This window comes from Betta splendens, chromosome 4 (assembly GCF_900634795.4).
Source record: "Betta splendens chromosome 4, fBetSpl5.4, whole genome shotgun sequence".
Classification (NCBI taxonomy): domain Eukaryota; kingdom Metazoa; phylum Chordata; class Actinopteri; order Anabantiformes; family Osphronemidae; genus Betta; species Betta splendens.
The window spans coordinates 16,351,814-16,362,000 of record NC_040884.2 but is presented as its reverse complement, the minus strand read 5'-3'; positions in this window follow the sequence as shown (position 1 = coordinate 16,362,000).

The following is a 10,187-nucleotide window of genomic DNA, read 5'->3' as shown; positions in this document are numbered from 1 at the left end:
ATCGACTTTGCGCTGGGTGTTTTTAAGATGCCGTAATTTTCACCAGATGCAGGAGCTAGGACACAAATGAAAGAAACACACGATCTGAAATCAGATTGGCCGCAGTGCTACAAACATACATTTCCCGTGATTGATTGATTAATTGGTTGTTTGGATGGATGGATGGATGGATGGATGGATGGATGGATGGATGGATGGATGGATGGATGGATGATAGCTGGCTGGCTGGCTGGCTGGCTGGCTGGCTGGATGGTTAATTGGACAGAGCGTAGAGGTTGTGTTGCATCATGGGTGTTTCCTCGTCTCCATCATTTTAGTCTCCAGCAGCAGTTTGTAACGTGTAATATTCTTCTTCCTTTAAGTCTAGGACACACGGTAGGAGAGGCCAGGCCACTGGAGATGGACAGAAGCGAGGCAGCCGTCGAGCAGACAGATGGAGCAGGGCAGAGGGCTGGTGAGGGAGGACGCAGACAGAAGAGGAACAGAAGAGGAGGCATGTGGATTATTTTTTAATGAAATTCCTGGGACATCCAGCCTCCCTAAATATATTGACCTGGATCTGCCCACGGCGTCACCTCGTGATTGTTTGTTTGCATTTATTGCGTTCAGGCGTCTGTGAGACGTGCCTTCTGAATATTTCACGTTAGTTAAGGAGAAAAGGAGGCTCCTTATCTGTTTCCCAGAGAGCCACACAAAGAGAAAAGAGAAATCGGTCATCACGGGGTGTTACAGTGGATATCACAGCTAACACAAGCAATTGCCTTCCAGCTTGGGGGCTTTTGAGTGTTAATCCATCTTGACAAAGTTTGCTCCAGAGTGCGCTGCTCGGAGCGCGGGGTTTTATCTGCTCGTGCGGTTTGTGCTGCTGCCAGGACGACATCCGCGAAGAGAAAAACTCTCCCAGTCCCACGTGCAAAGAAACGGTGACGCGAGGACGAACGGGGACCTTTGCTTCTGTGCAGTTTTTGTTCGATACGTCGGCTTTTGACTCTTCGGAGTAAAGAAAAGGTTCCGATGGAGCCGGTGGATCCTCACGTGTCCAGACTGTGTGAACTACTACCTATTTGAGCTCATGGGGCCTTTGAGGGCAACTCATTCCAACAATGAAGTGCATTTATCATCTCTCTGGGAATAGAGAAGTAAAGCGGTCCTGAAACAACTGCCGTCGAGACAAAATCTCCTTTCACTTGGCCAGATAAGCTGGATGAAATCCAAATTTCATCAAACAAATACATTACCACATTTCCCTGTAGGGAGAAGGCGGCGGTGGAATTGCAGAGCCTACAGCCGCTGCAGGGGTTCTTATCTTTCATCCTTATGATAAGATAAAACATTTTCCCATTCCCTTTGTTTTACATCTCACATCTTTGGAGACAAGGTGATCTCTGCTGGAGGTGTGAGTGCCCATGTTAAGCAGCCTGTTACCAAAGGAGAGACGTCATTCATTATGGAAAATGTTTAATGACACCCTCCCTGATGTGGAACTAGACTGTCCTGCCGCTGCATTCTTAATGGCATGATAAAATATTTAAGAAATGAATAAAGACTAAGTTGACAAAGCAATTAGATATTGACTGACCTTTTCGGCCCGTTTAGTATTCCGCATCGCTCGGGCGAGATTCATTTTACGGCCGCGCTGAGCAGCGAGGGGAGGAAGCGGCGGTAAAAGTGCTACAGATCTATTCCAATCAATCAGCGCCTGAGGAGTCTGGGGGACAATCGCAGAAGTTTCCATGCGACGGGCAAAGCTTGTAGCAACAAGGCGGGTGATGTGGGATGAAGTTATGCTACATGTCGGAAGTAATGGAGGGACAATTTCTGGAAAAGATGGTAATTTTGAAGGAGAGCGCTCTCGACATATATTTCAAAGAGGCTGCAGGGAGGACTCCAAACTCATTATTTCACACGTCTTCATCACACCATATAACTAAGGCAGTGACAAAGGTGCGAATTTCATCAAGTCCTAGCTTCGTACTAAAAAGGTTGCAGGAGCAAGAAAAAGAAAATTGTACATCCATTGGAGGAATAAGAACTTTTCCCTTTCCTCCAAGCAGCCAGAATTAAATATCAATAACTCGCTGTTGTATATCGTCCGTCCTGTGAAATATCATTTCGACTGATTTGCTGCCATTTGCTTCACGTCGCAGCAGTAACCAGATCTAGAAAGGATTTCTGCCTGCTTAGTTGAGGCCTGAGCGGCATCCAGCTGAGGGGAAACGCTGTGCAGCCGGGCCGAGGTGCAGCATGTCCACGCCGCTCAGCGCCGCTGGGACTTTGGAACAGCTTTCTCGTCTGGAGCAGCTGCAGGAGGTGTCGTCCGCTCCGCCGCCGCGGAGCAACAGGAGTTCAGCGAAGCCCGGGTCACTCCTGAAGGTCTTCTGTGCTCGGCTCGGAGCTGGTCCGAGAACGATGCCGGGACGAGAGGCCGGGGGCCGGACCCGCGGGGCTGAAATCAACATCAAGTGGACCCGGCCACACTTCTCACACCGACGCCACAGCCGCAGCTCGCTCTGTTCCAGGAAGTTCCCGTTTCACGCTCCGCTCCCCGGACCTCGAGGCCCGCCGCCGCACCTCGGCGCTCCCCTGAGCACTCGGGCCGGATAATCAACCCGATGTTGGGATGAGCGGCGCCAAGGACCGCCGTCCTTCCAGACAACAGCTTGAGGGAGGATTCGCTCAGTGAGTTGGAAAAGCCCCCCTGGAGAGCGCCCGAGGGCCCCGGGTGGCTCCCACCGAGAGGCAGCTGCACGTCACTAATCCTAAGTCCAGTACCTGGACCTTCGCTGGAAAACAAACGGAGGCTGGAGACACAGAAGGGATTCGGGGGTAGTTTTGTCTGCTGCCGCGCTGGGAGCCCACTTTGCTTTGTGCTATGCCTTTAATTACAGCTGGTAGTGGTGGGGAAAGGATAATAAATGAAACTATGGAGACCCCTGAGAGAAGGCAGACACGCTGTGACGCTGGAGAATGCTTTGTGAAATGTGTAAACTGCACGACTAGGCGCAGTCTACAGTCTAAACATCAGCGCCGGCCTCTAATAAGGCTGGACTTTGGTAAATTGGTGAAATAAATGCGCACCTGCTGAAATGCCACCGGCAGGACTCTTTGTCTCCGCCGTTTCATTCGCGCACGCCCACGCACACGCTACGGCATGTGAAAGAGGGAAAGGCCACTGACACCGGCGGCTAATTAGTGACGTGCCTCATTAGTCGCCCAGTCTCCGTCTCTGGCCCCGGCAATTATCCCTCTCAGGGCCTCGGCGACGGCTGAGCGTCGCTGTCGCTGCCGCTCTCGCCGCGACGCACGCAGACGTCCAGCGAAAGGGTTGAACACGCACGGGATTTTTCCTTTCTGCCCCAGATCATTCCATTTGGGGCAAAATCAGCTGATTGTCGGAGCCCCGGGTCACGTGACGCCGCTCCTCCTCCTCCTCCTCCTCGTTAAGCCGGAGCGGAGGTGCGCTGTGAATCGTCGCCCCCCGTTAACGGACGAGGCTCCCGCTCGGAACGAACCAGATGGAGCGGCGTGTCAGCGCGCGCGGTGGCGCCGGTCGTGTCGCTGAAGTGCGTCTCGAATTCCTAATAAATCTCAACAGTTTCAGCAGCACCCTCGCACCTCCTCCTCCTCCTCGCAGCCGGAACCACACATGCAGATAACATCCGCTCATTTTCTCCGTGTCTCGCAAACACGCGGAGGCTGGAAATGACTGATCTCCCAAAACATAGATTTCCATTCGTCTCGCGGGCATTTCTAGCATTTGTTGCGGCCTCTAATCACGTGATGTTTACTTAATACATAATTACATCACACAACAAAACTCATTAAACAGAAGGAAGTGCTACTTACTGGCCCAAAAGGCCTCCCCACTGGTCACCATAAAGATTAAGGATAAAAGTCTTGGTTGTGAAGAAGTTCTATTTATAATCATAATTAAGAATTCATCCCACAAAGTGTCACAGTCCTCGATCCAGACGTGAACTCTGAGTAAAGTGTGGCTCTCCTGAAACTCTGCTCATGCATGTTCATCCAGTAGAAGGTCACCAGGTTTATAAAAAACCCTGCTAATTATTTCAGGGGGTGACGACTGCATCACTTCACAAACTAGGTGGCATTTTGTGCTGGTCTGCTTTGCAACAACAGCTGTAAATAACAAGCACGTCATACTGGAGCCCAGCAGAGTCTTCAATAAGAGAGCTCTCATCCCCGACGCCATTGTCTCATTTGCATTGATACGTTTCGCGGTAAATCTAGCGTGAACGGGACGAGACGTGGCGTCGTGAGCTGTAGATCTAAATCCCCTGTGCTGATGTTGGACTTGGTACCTTGGTGCGGTTCGTAAATCAGCCCTCCCGTCCTGGCTGAGGTCACGCAGCTCCAGGTTGACTCGTGCTGAGGACTTCTTCTCCGCTGATCACGCGCCGCTAAGCTTTAACCCTCAAGACGCTGCCGCTTGGAGACTGAGGCAGAAACGGCCGCGTTAACGAACTCCAGCGCTCCGAGTGTGAGCACTGGCTGTGTGGCATTAACAGAAGGCATTTAGCTCCATTAACCTAAGTGTGACCCTTAAAAATTGCTGCTATTAAGCAAACTGGCTTTGTGCTGCTTGTCCTGTGGACCAGACATCACAGCAGTGGATTAGGGCGCGTACACGACAGAGCTCTGTTTGTGGGTAAACAGCACCACACGCCTGCTCGGTTTACTGCAAGTTGCAGATACATTGGTGGAAAAAGCTAAGGACCCATTACACGGCACGCAGCAGAGCATAAACACTCATTAGACCTAATTGCAGACGTGAAATGAGTGGTGCGTTCGCCTTCTCCTGTGGGTCTGCACTCTTTGATTCTTCATTAAAACCCACAGCCTGCTTTTCAGTTCTCCCCACGACCGAAGCGGGATGGATTCTGGACTAAACTACTAAATAGGCCGCCGGGGTGGTCCACGTTTCAGGTGTTGGAGCCGCATGTTATTTTGGATATCACTGCATGAGTATCAGCCCTCTCATCTGGTCTCAGTCACCGGAGGAGTGCGTGATTAGCTGCCTCTGCTCCGCTCGGTGCCGGGGGTCGCACGAGGTCACGTGCAGCTACGACTGAGCCCCCGGGGATCCGAACCGGGACCTCCTCTCGGCGCCTCCAACGCAGCGGCAGACGCTCGATCACACCTTGTTCTGTCGCTCCATTCGCCCCACTCGCTCCACGTGTTTGTTTAAGGAGGTTAAACTGTAGCGACGACGCTCTCCTCCCGCCGGCAGACTCTAATGACACGTCCCGGTGCACGCGCGTCACATCAAGGAACGGTCGGCGCCGCTGGTTCGTGGCGTGCGGTCACGGGCAACGATTTTCCGCGCTGCCGCGTCGCTCCAGAGTTTAATGTGTGATTTTTCTTCCAGGAGCTTGATAAATAATCTTGATCCAAAAACGCTGAAGTGATTCACCAGCGGCCGCCTCTTATCTCAAATGTAGCCCGGACAGTCCTGCAAGCCGCGGAAGCCCCGAAGAACACATAGCAGGAGAATTATATTAAATATGATTCAGGAGCTTTTTACGCGCATCGCATGCGAAAAGAAAAAGGTTCCGACGTCATCCTGGATGTGCGCCTTAATTAAAAGCCCAACAAAGACAGTTTCAGGTCTGCTTTAAAGTGCATCGCTCTGCATTTTATCTGATGACTGCTACCAGATGTTATGTTTTATTAATCTCCAGAGCAGTTATGCAATACTTGCACAGAACCTCCGTTAAAGCCCGGCTCCCTCAGATCAGGAGAATAAAATCCTCGTAAATTGCAACTGTCTAAACAATTCAAGCAGCCGTTTATCTTGCCACACACTGTATTTCTCTGCACTTATTTGCTCAGACTTTGTCTTTTCAAAACGCACTTGGCGAAAAAGACGCAAGTCTACTTGAACTTTTTTTTTTTTGGGGATTCCAGCCTCCACTGAGATTCACGAAAAAAATATCCTCATGCCTCATTCAGACCCTCCTTCTCTCAGGGCGAGGTTTATGAGCTCGCATGAAACCCCAAGATATCTGTCAGAGGCTGTGATTTATCGCGGAACCGCCGCCAGTCTGCAGATAAACGGCAAAATTTAGGCTTCAGCAGTTGTGGAGAGAGGCGCGTCCGCGTCTGCGCGCCCCCGCGCGCCACGCAAACGTGCATACATAAGCGTGTGCTTCAGCTCTCCAGGGAAATATACTGCACAATTGTACAACAGATGACTTTTCATTATTGTGATTACTTTTTTTTAAGGAACGGTAGAAGGAGCAACCTTCTCAATTTATTAGTTTTAAGGATATACTGTGCAGCATGAGTGGGGCCGTAACCTTGGATACGGGCCCTCGGGGCGGATGCTGCTAGTTTCTATACTAACTGTCTAATAAAGGGACTGTTTTTCAAACACAGGTGATCATAATTAACCACAATTACCTGTAGGAGAGGGATAGTGCGTGTGGGCTGAGCAGCGTCTCGTGGTGTGATATATTGCAGGAGCTTAACCTGTGCGAGGACCTGACACGAGCAAGTGAGCTGACAGTGAGGCGGATGTTTTTGCATGCAAGTAGTAAAACATGGGTTGCTCCTGGCCATGTTGACTGCAGGCATCAGCGTTGACTAGGGGATAAATCATCCTGATGGGCTGGATATTGCCGCTTGCATGTTGCTCCATTAAAGAGTGACCCAAATACATCATCGCGCGCTACGCTGCTAGTCCTGTTGTAGCTGCGGTGGCAGAACAGCTGACACCGTTATCATTCTTATTAGTGCTCGAGCAGGAGGCCAGTACCGCAGCCCACGGCGCGCGGGCCTTCGAGCATTGAGCTGCTCCAGTGGGCCAAGTGCAGACACAGAGGAGTCTAATTAGCCACAACTGGACACATCTGGGTGGCGAGTTACCAATTAACTGTGTCACAGTAAAGAACTTCTATGCTTTTATTCTATACTCTCCCACTGTGGGAAACTCACAACGTCTGGGCTCCATTCGGTTCCTCCCTCTGGTTCTGGTACGAAGGAGAACCCGACAGACACCAATTTCTATAATTAAACGTATATAAACATCAACTGAGACTTGAAATTTGGAGCATTTGAAATCTTCTGGAGGAGCTGAGCTTCTGGTGTTTCCCCACGAAGAGGACGCACCACGTTTGATGTGTTTATTTCCACCCTTTGATTAATAAGAAGCAGCAGAAAGGGCAACACTCTGCGGCGACACTGCTGCCTGTGAGGAAAGGTCATTTCCCTTCGCCGTCATCCAAAGGACGTCGGCAGCGAGAGCTGAGGTGTTGCTTCGGCTCCACGGCCGAGACGTGAGGGCTGAGAGTAACACAGCTCCCTTTTCTATTAGCGCGCTGATGAAACAATCAGCCGCCGTAGCGGTTTCTTAGCAACAGCTGTGATGCTGTTCCACACCTCCCTAAGACAAGTGCCATGTTTAAGCTGTTGTTAATCACTCCGGTGTGATGGCTCTGTGGAAAAGCGAGGCCCTTAAGTGAGTGCGTGTGGGAGAGCGTTTGCCGGGTCCGTGCGACGGCGTAACGCGATACTCGCAGAAGTCGCCCACTTGCTGGGTTTGAGCATCAGAACACTTTACCTGAGTTGAGTTGTGATTGCGTTCCTATTAAAGCGGCGCCTGTAAATTACACGTTAACCTGCACTAATCGTTATAATCAGTCACGAAAGAAGAGAATCACACACAACTTATTGAAGAGTGGAAGAGAGAATTTAGATTTTAACTATTTCCTGCACAGGGACAGTTTAAACACCATTCATCCCGACTCTCAAACTGCAAACAAATAGTTTCAAACTTTGTTATTCAGGCGGAGAACTTTGTACTGTAACGTGTTCCTCCTTTCAAAATCTCCACTTTGAACACGTTTATCTCTTCATGCCAAATCCATTAAATGCTGAATCTCTCAAATAAACACAGCCCATATCTCCCCTATTACCTGCTGATAAACTGCTCTACAAACACTTTACGCTGTAACGTGTGTAATTGCTCTTCCAACGTATAGATTTTTCAATAAAACCCTAATTACGGCGCAAACTCCCAGTCGTCCCATTACGTGCACGTGGCTCATCACTTTATGGGAAGATGATTAATCACACAAACAGTTGCTCTTTTTTTTTTTAAACACACCTCCGCCTGAGGGGCTGTATCAGCTGTTTCCACGCGGCGTGTTTGATAAACTTTATCTGTCCTCTGGATTCTTGTTGGGCTTGTTAACGTGTGTGTGTGTGTGTGTGTGTGTGTGTGTGTGTGTGTGTGTGTGTGTGTGTGTGTGTGTGTGTGTGTGTGTGTGTGTGTTGTGAGGCCATCGCTACAGCAGACAGATGTGTAAAAGGGTCAGGCGATGCTGTAACTCACCCGGGTTCACCACCCACTGTCCAGTAAGCTCAGTAATGAATTCAGAGTCAGGGACCTTTTCCATTTTCCTGTTGCACACCTACACGACGGCGCTGTCACTCATTATTTTGTCCTCGCCAGCCCTTGTGCGTTCCGCTCTTATAGGGGGAAATTGCCTGATGTGTGCGCCGCTCTTGGAAATTTCCAGGCCCCCGACGGTCAATCTCTGCAATGTCATCCTGCTTTTGTGCCTCTCGCCGTCGGTCACGTTCACAGAGCGCTGTGGAGACTTACAGCTGGACATTAATCTGCCACTGATGAGCCCCCACCCCACTCACCAGACGGCTCATGGCTGCTTATCGGGCATTGGGTGAGATTAGGACAGTCGCAGGTGCCAAAGAGGAGTTTTAGCGAAAGGACAATAAAAAGACTTTGGCTAAAGACATCGTCATTACCTTCCACGTGCCTCTATAAAGACTGGAGGCTGACAACAATCAATCTGCACGCATTAAAACCCAAAGCCGGAGCATCGCTGCAGCAACCATCTGGCCGCTTTATTTCTTTCAACTTTATTTGAATGTTTTTGTCTTTTTACTGTCTCACTGAGAGATTAAATTAAACCTAAGATGACAGTTCGCAGCCTCATTTGTTTTATATTTATAACCACAGTTATTGCTCAGATGTAATGTGATAATTAAAAAATGTGGAGGATTTGTTTAATTTTCTTAATGTGTTTTTTTTTTTTTTTACTTTTTTCATCTAAGGACTTATTAATGGAAGTCCTCGGCAAAACATACACACACTCAACATCTCTTGACAAACACAGACAAATGTTGGTTGGATACACAGTTTATCCTTCCATCCTTGTTTTCCCGCCACCTTTCATCCATCCTCGGTTTCTACCCGCGCCTCTTTTTTTTTTTGCCTCATCTCAGCACTTAACCTCCAATTTGCATAAGTCATTATGACTGTCAGAAATGAGGGAGGCTATAAATTCTGCTAAGTGTTCATTCATCGTTGCAAGTTTAAAAACGCCGAAGCAATTTTTACATTTCTTTGACTAATGGAGACAGAAAGAGCATCCATCACTAAAACATCATTAATACATTTGATGAGCCAAGCAGTTTTAACTTAATTCATTTAGACACATACTACCTGACTGGTGTTGGAATCTTTTTTTAATAGGTCATGTGTAGTGTCAGCAATTATATATCAAAAAAAGTCTTTTCTGCCATTTTTTTGTCCAATCTTGAATAAAAATGTTTCTTGAAGCCCTTGGGGAGAACAATATTTTCTTATTGAATACTTTCTCCTCCTGCCAGCATCAATTATAGCAAATGCTTCTTCTGCCAAAATGGAAGCAGGGATATCGCTCCAGCTCTGTCAATAAACACAGACCAGAACAACATTGATGCTGTGTCTCACAGTGAAAACAGGAAACTCAATAGAAGCACTGCAACCACCCGTTTATTTCATTTTTTTTTAGAAAAACATAAATTCTTCTGCAGCACTCCTGACAGATGTTGGAGTTAGTGTTTGTGCACAGCTGGGACTCGGGAGAGCAGGCGGACTATGGTTCTCAGCGTGCGCTTGCGTTTGGTGTGTGTGTGTGTGTGTGTGTGTGTCGTCAATGCCACATCAAAGAGCTGAGTTGACATTCCTGGGTCATTGACTGCAGAGTGAGAACAGCAGAGACGGAGTGGAAACGTCCCGTTTAATGATAAAACGCAGGTGAGGCGACTTGAGGAAGACGAAGGTTTGTGCTGACTTCACCAATGCGAGAGGACGAGTTTCAGACTGAAGGGAAACATCATCCTTCCAACGGAGAACACCGCGTCGGACAGCGACGACG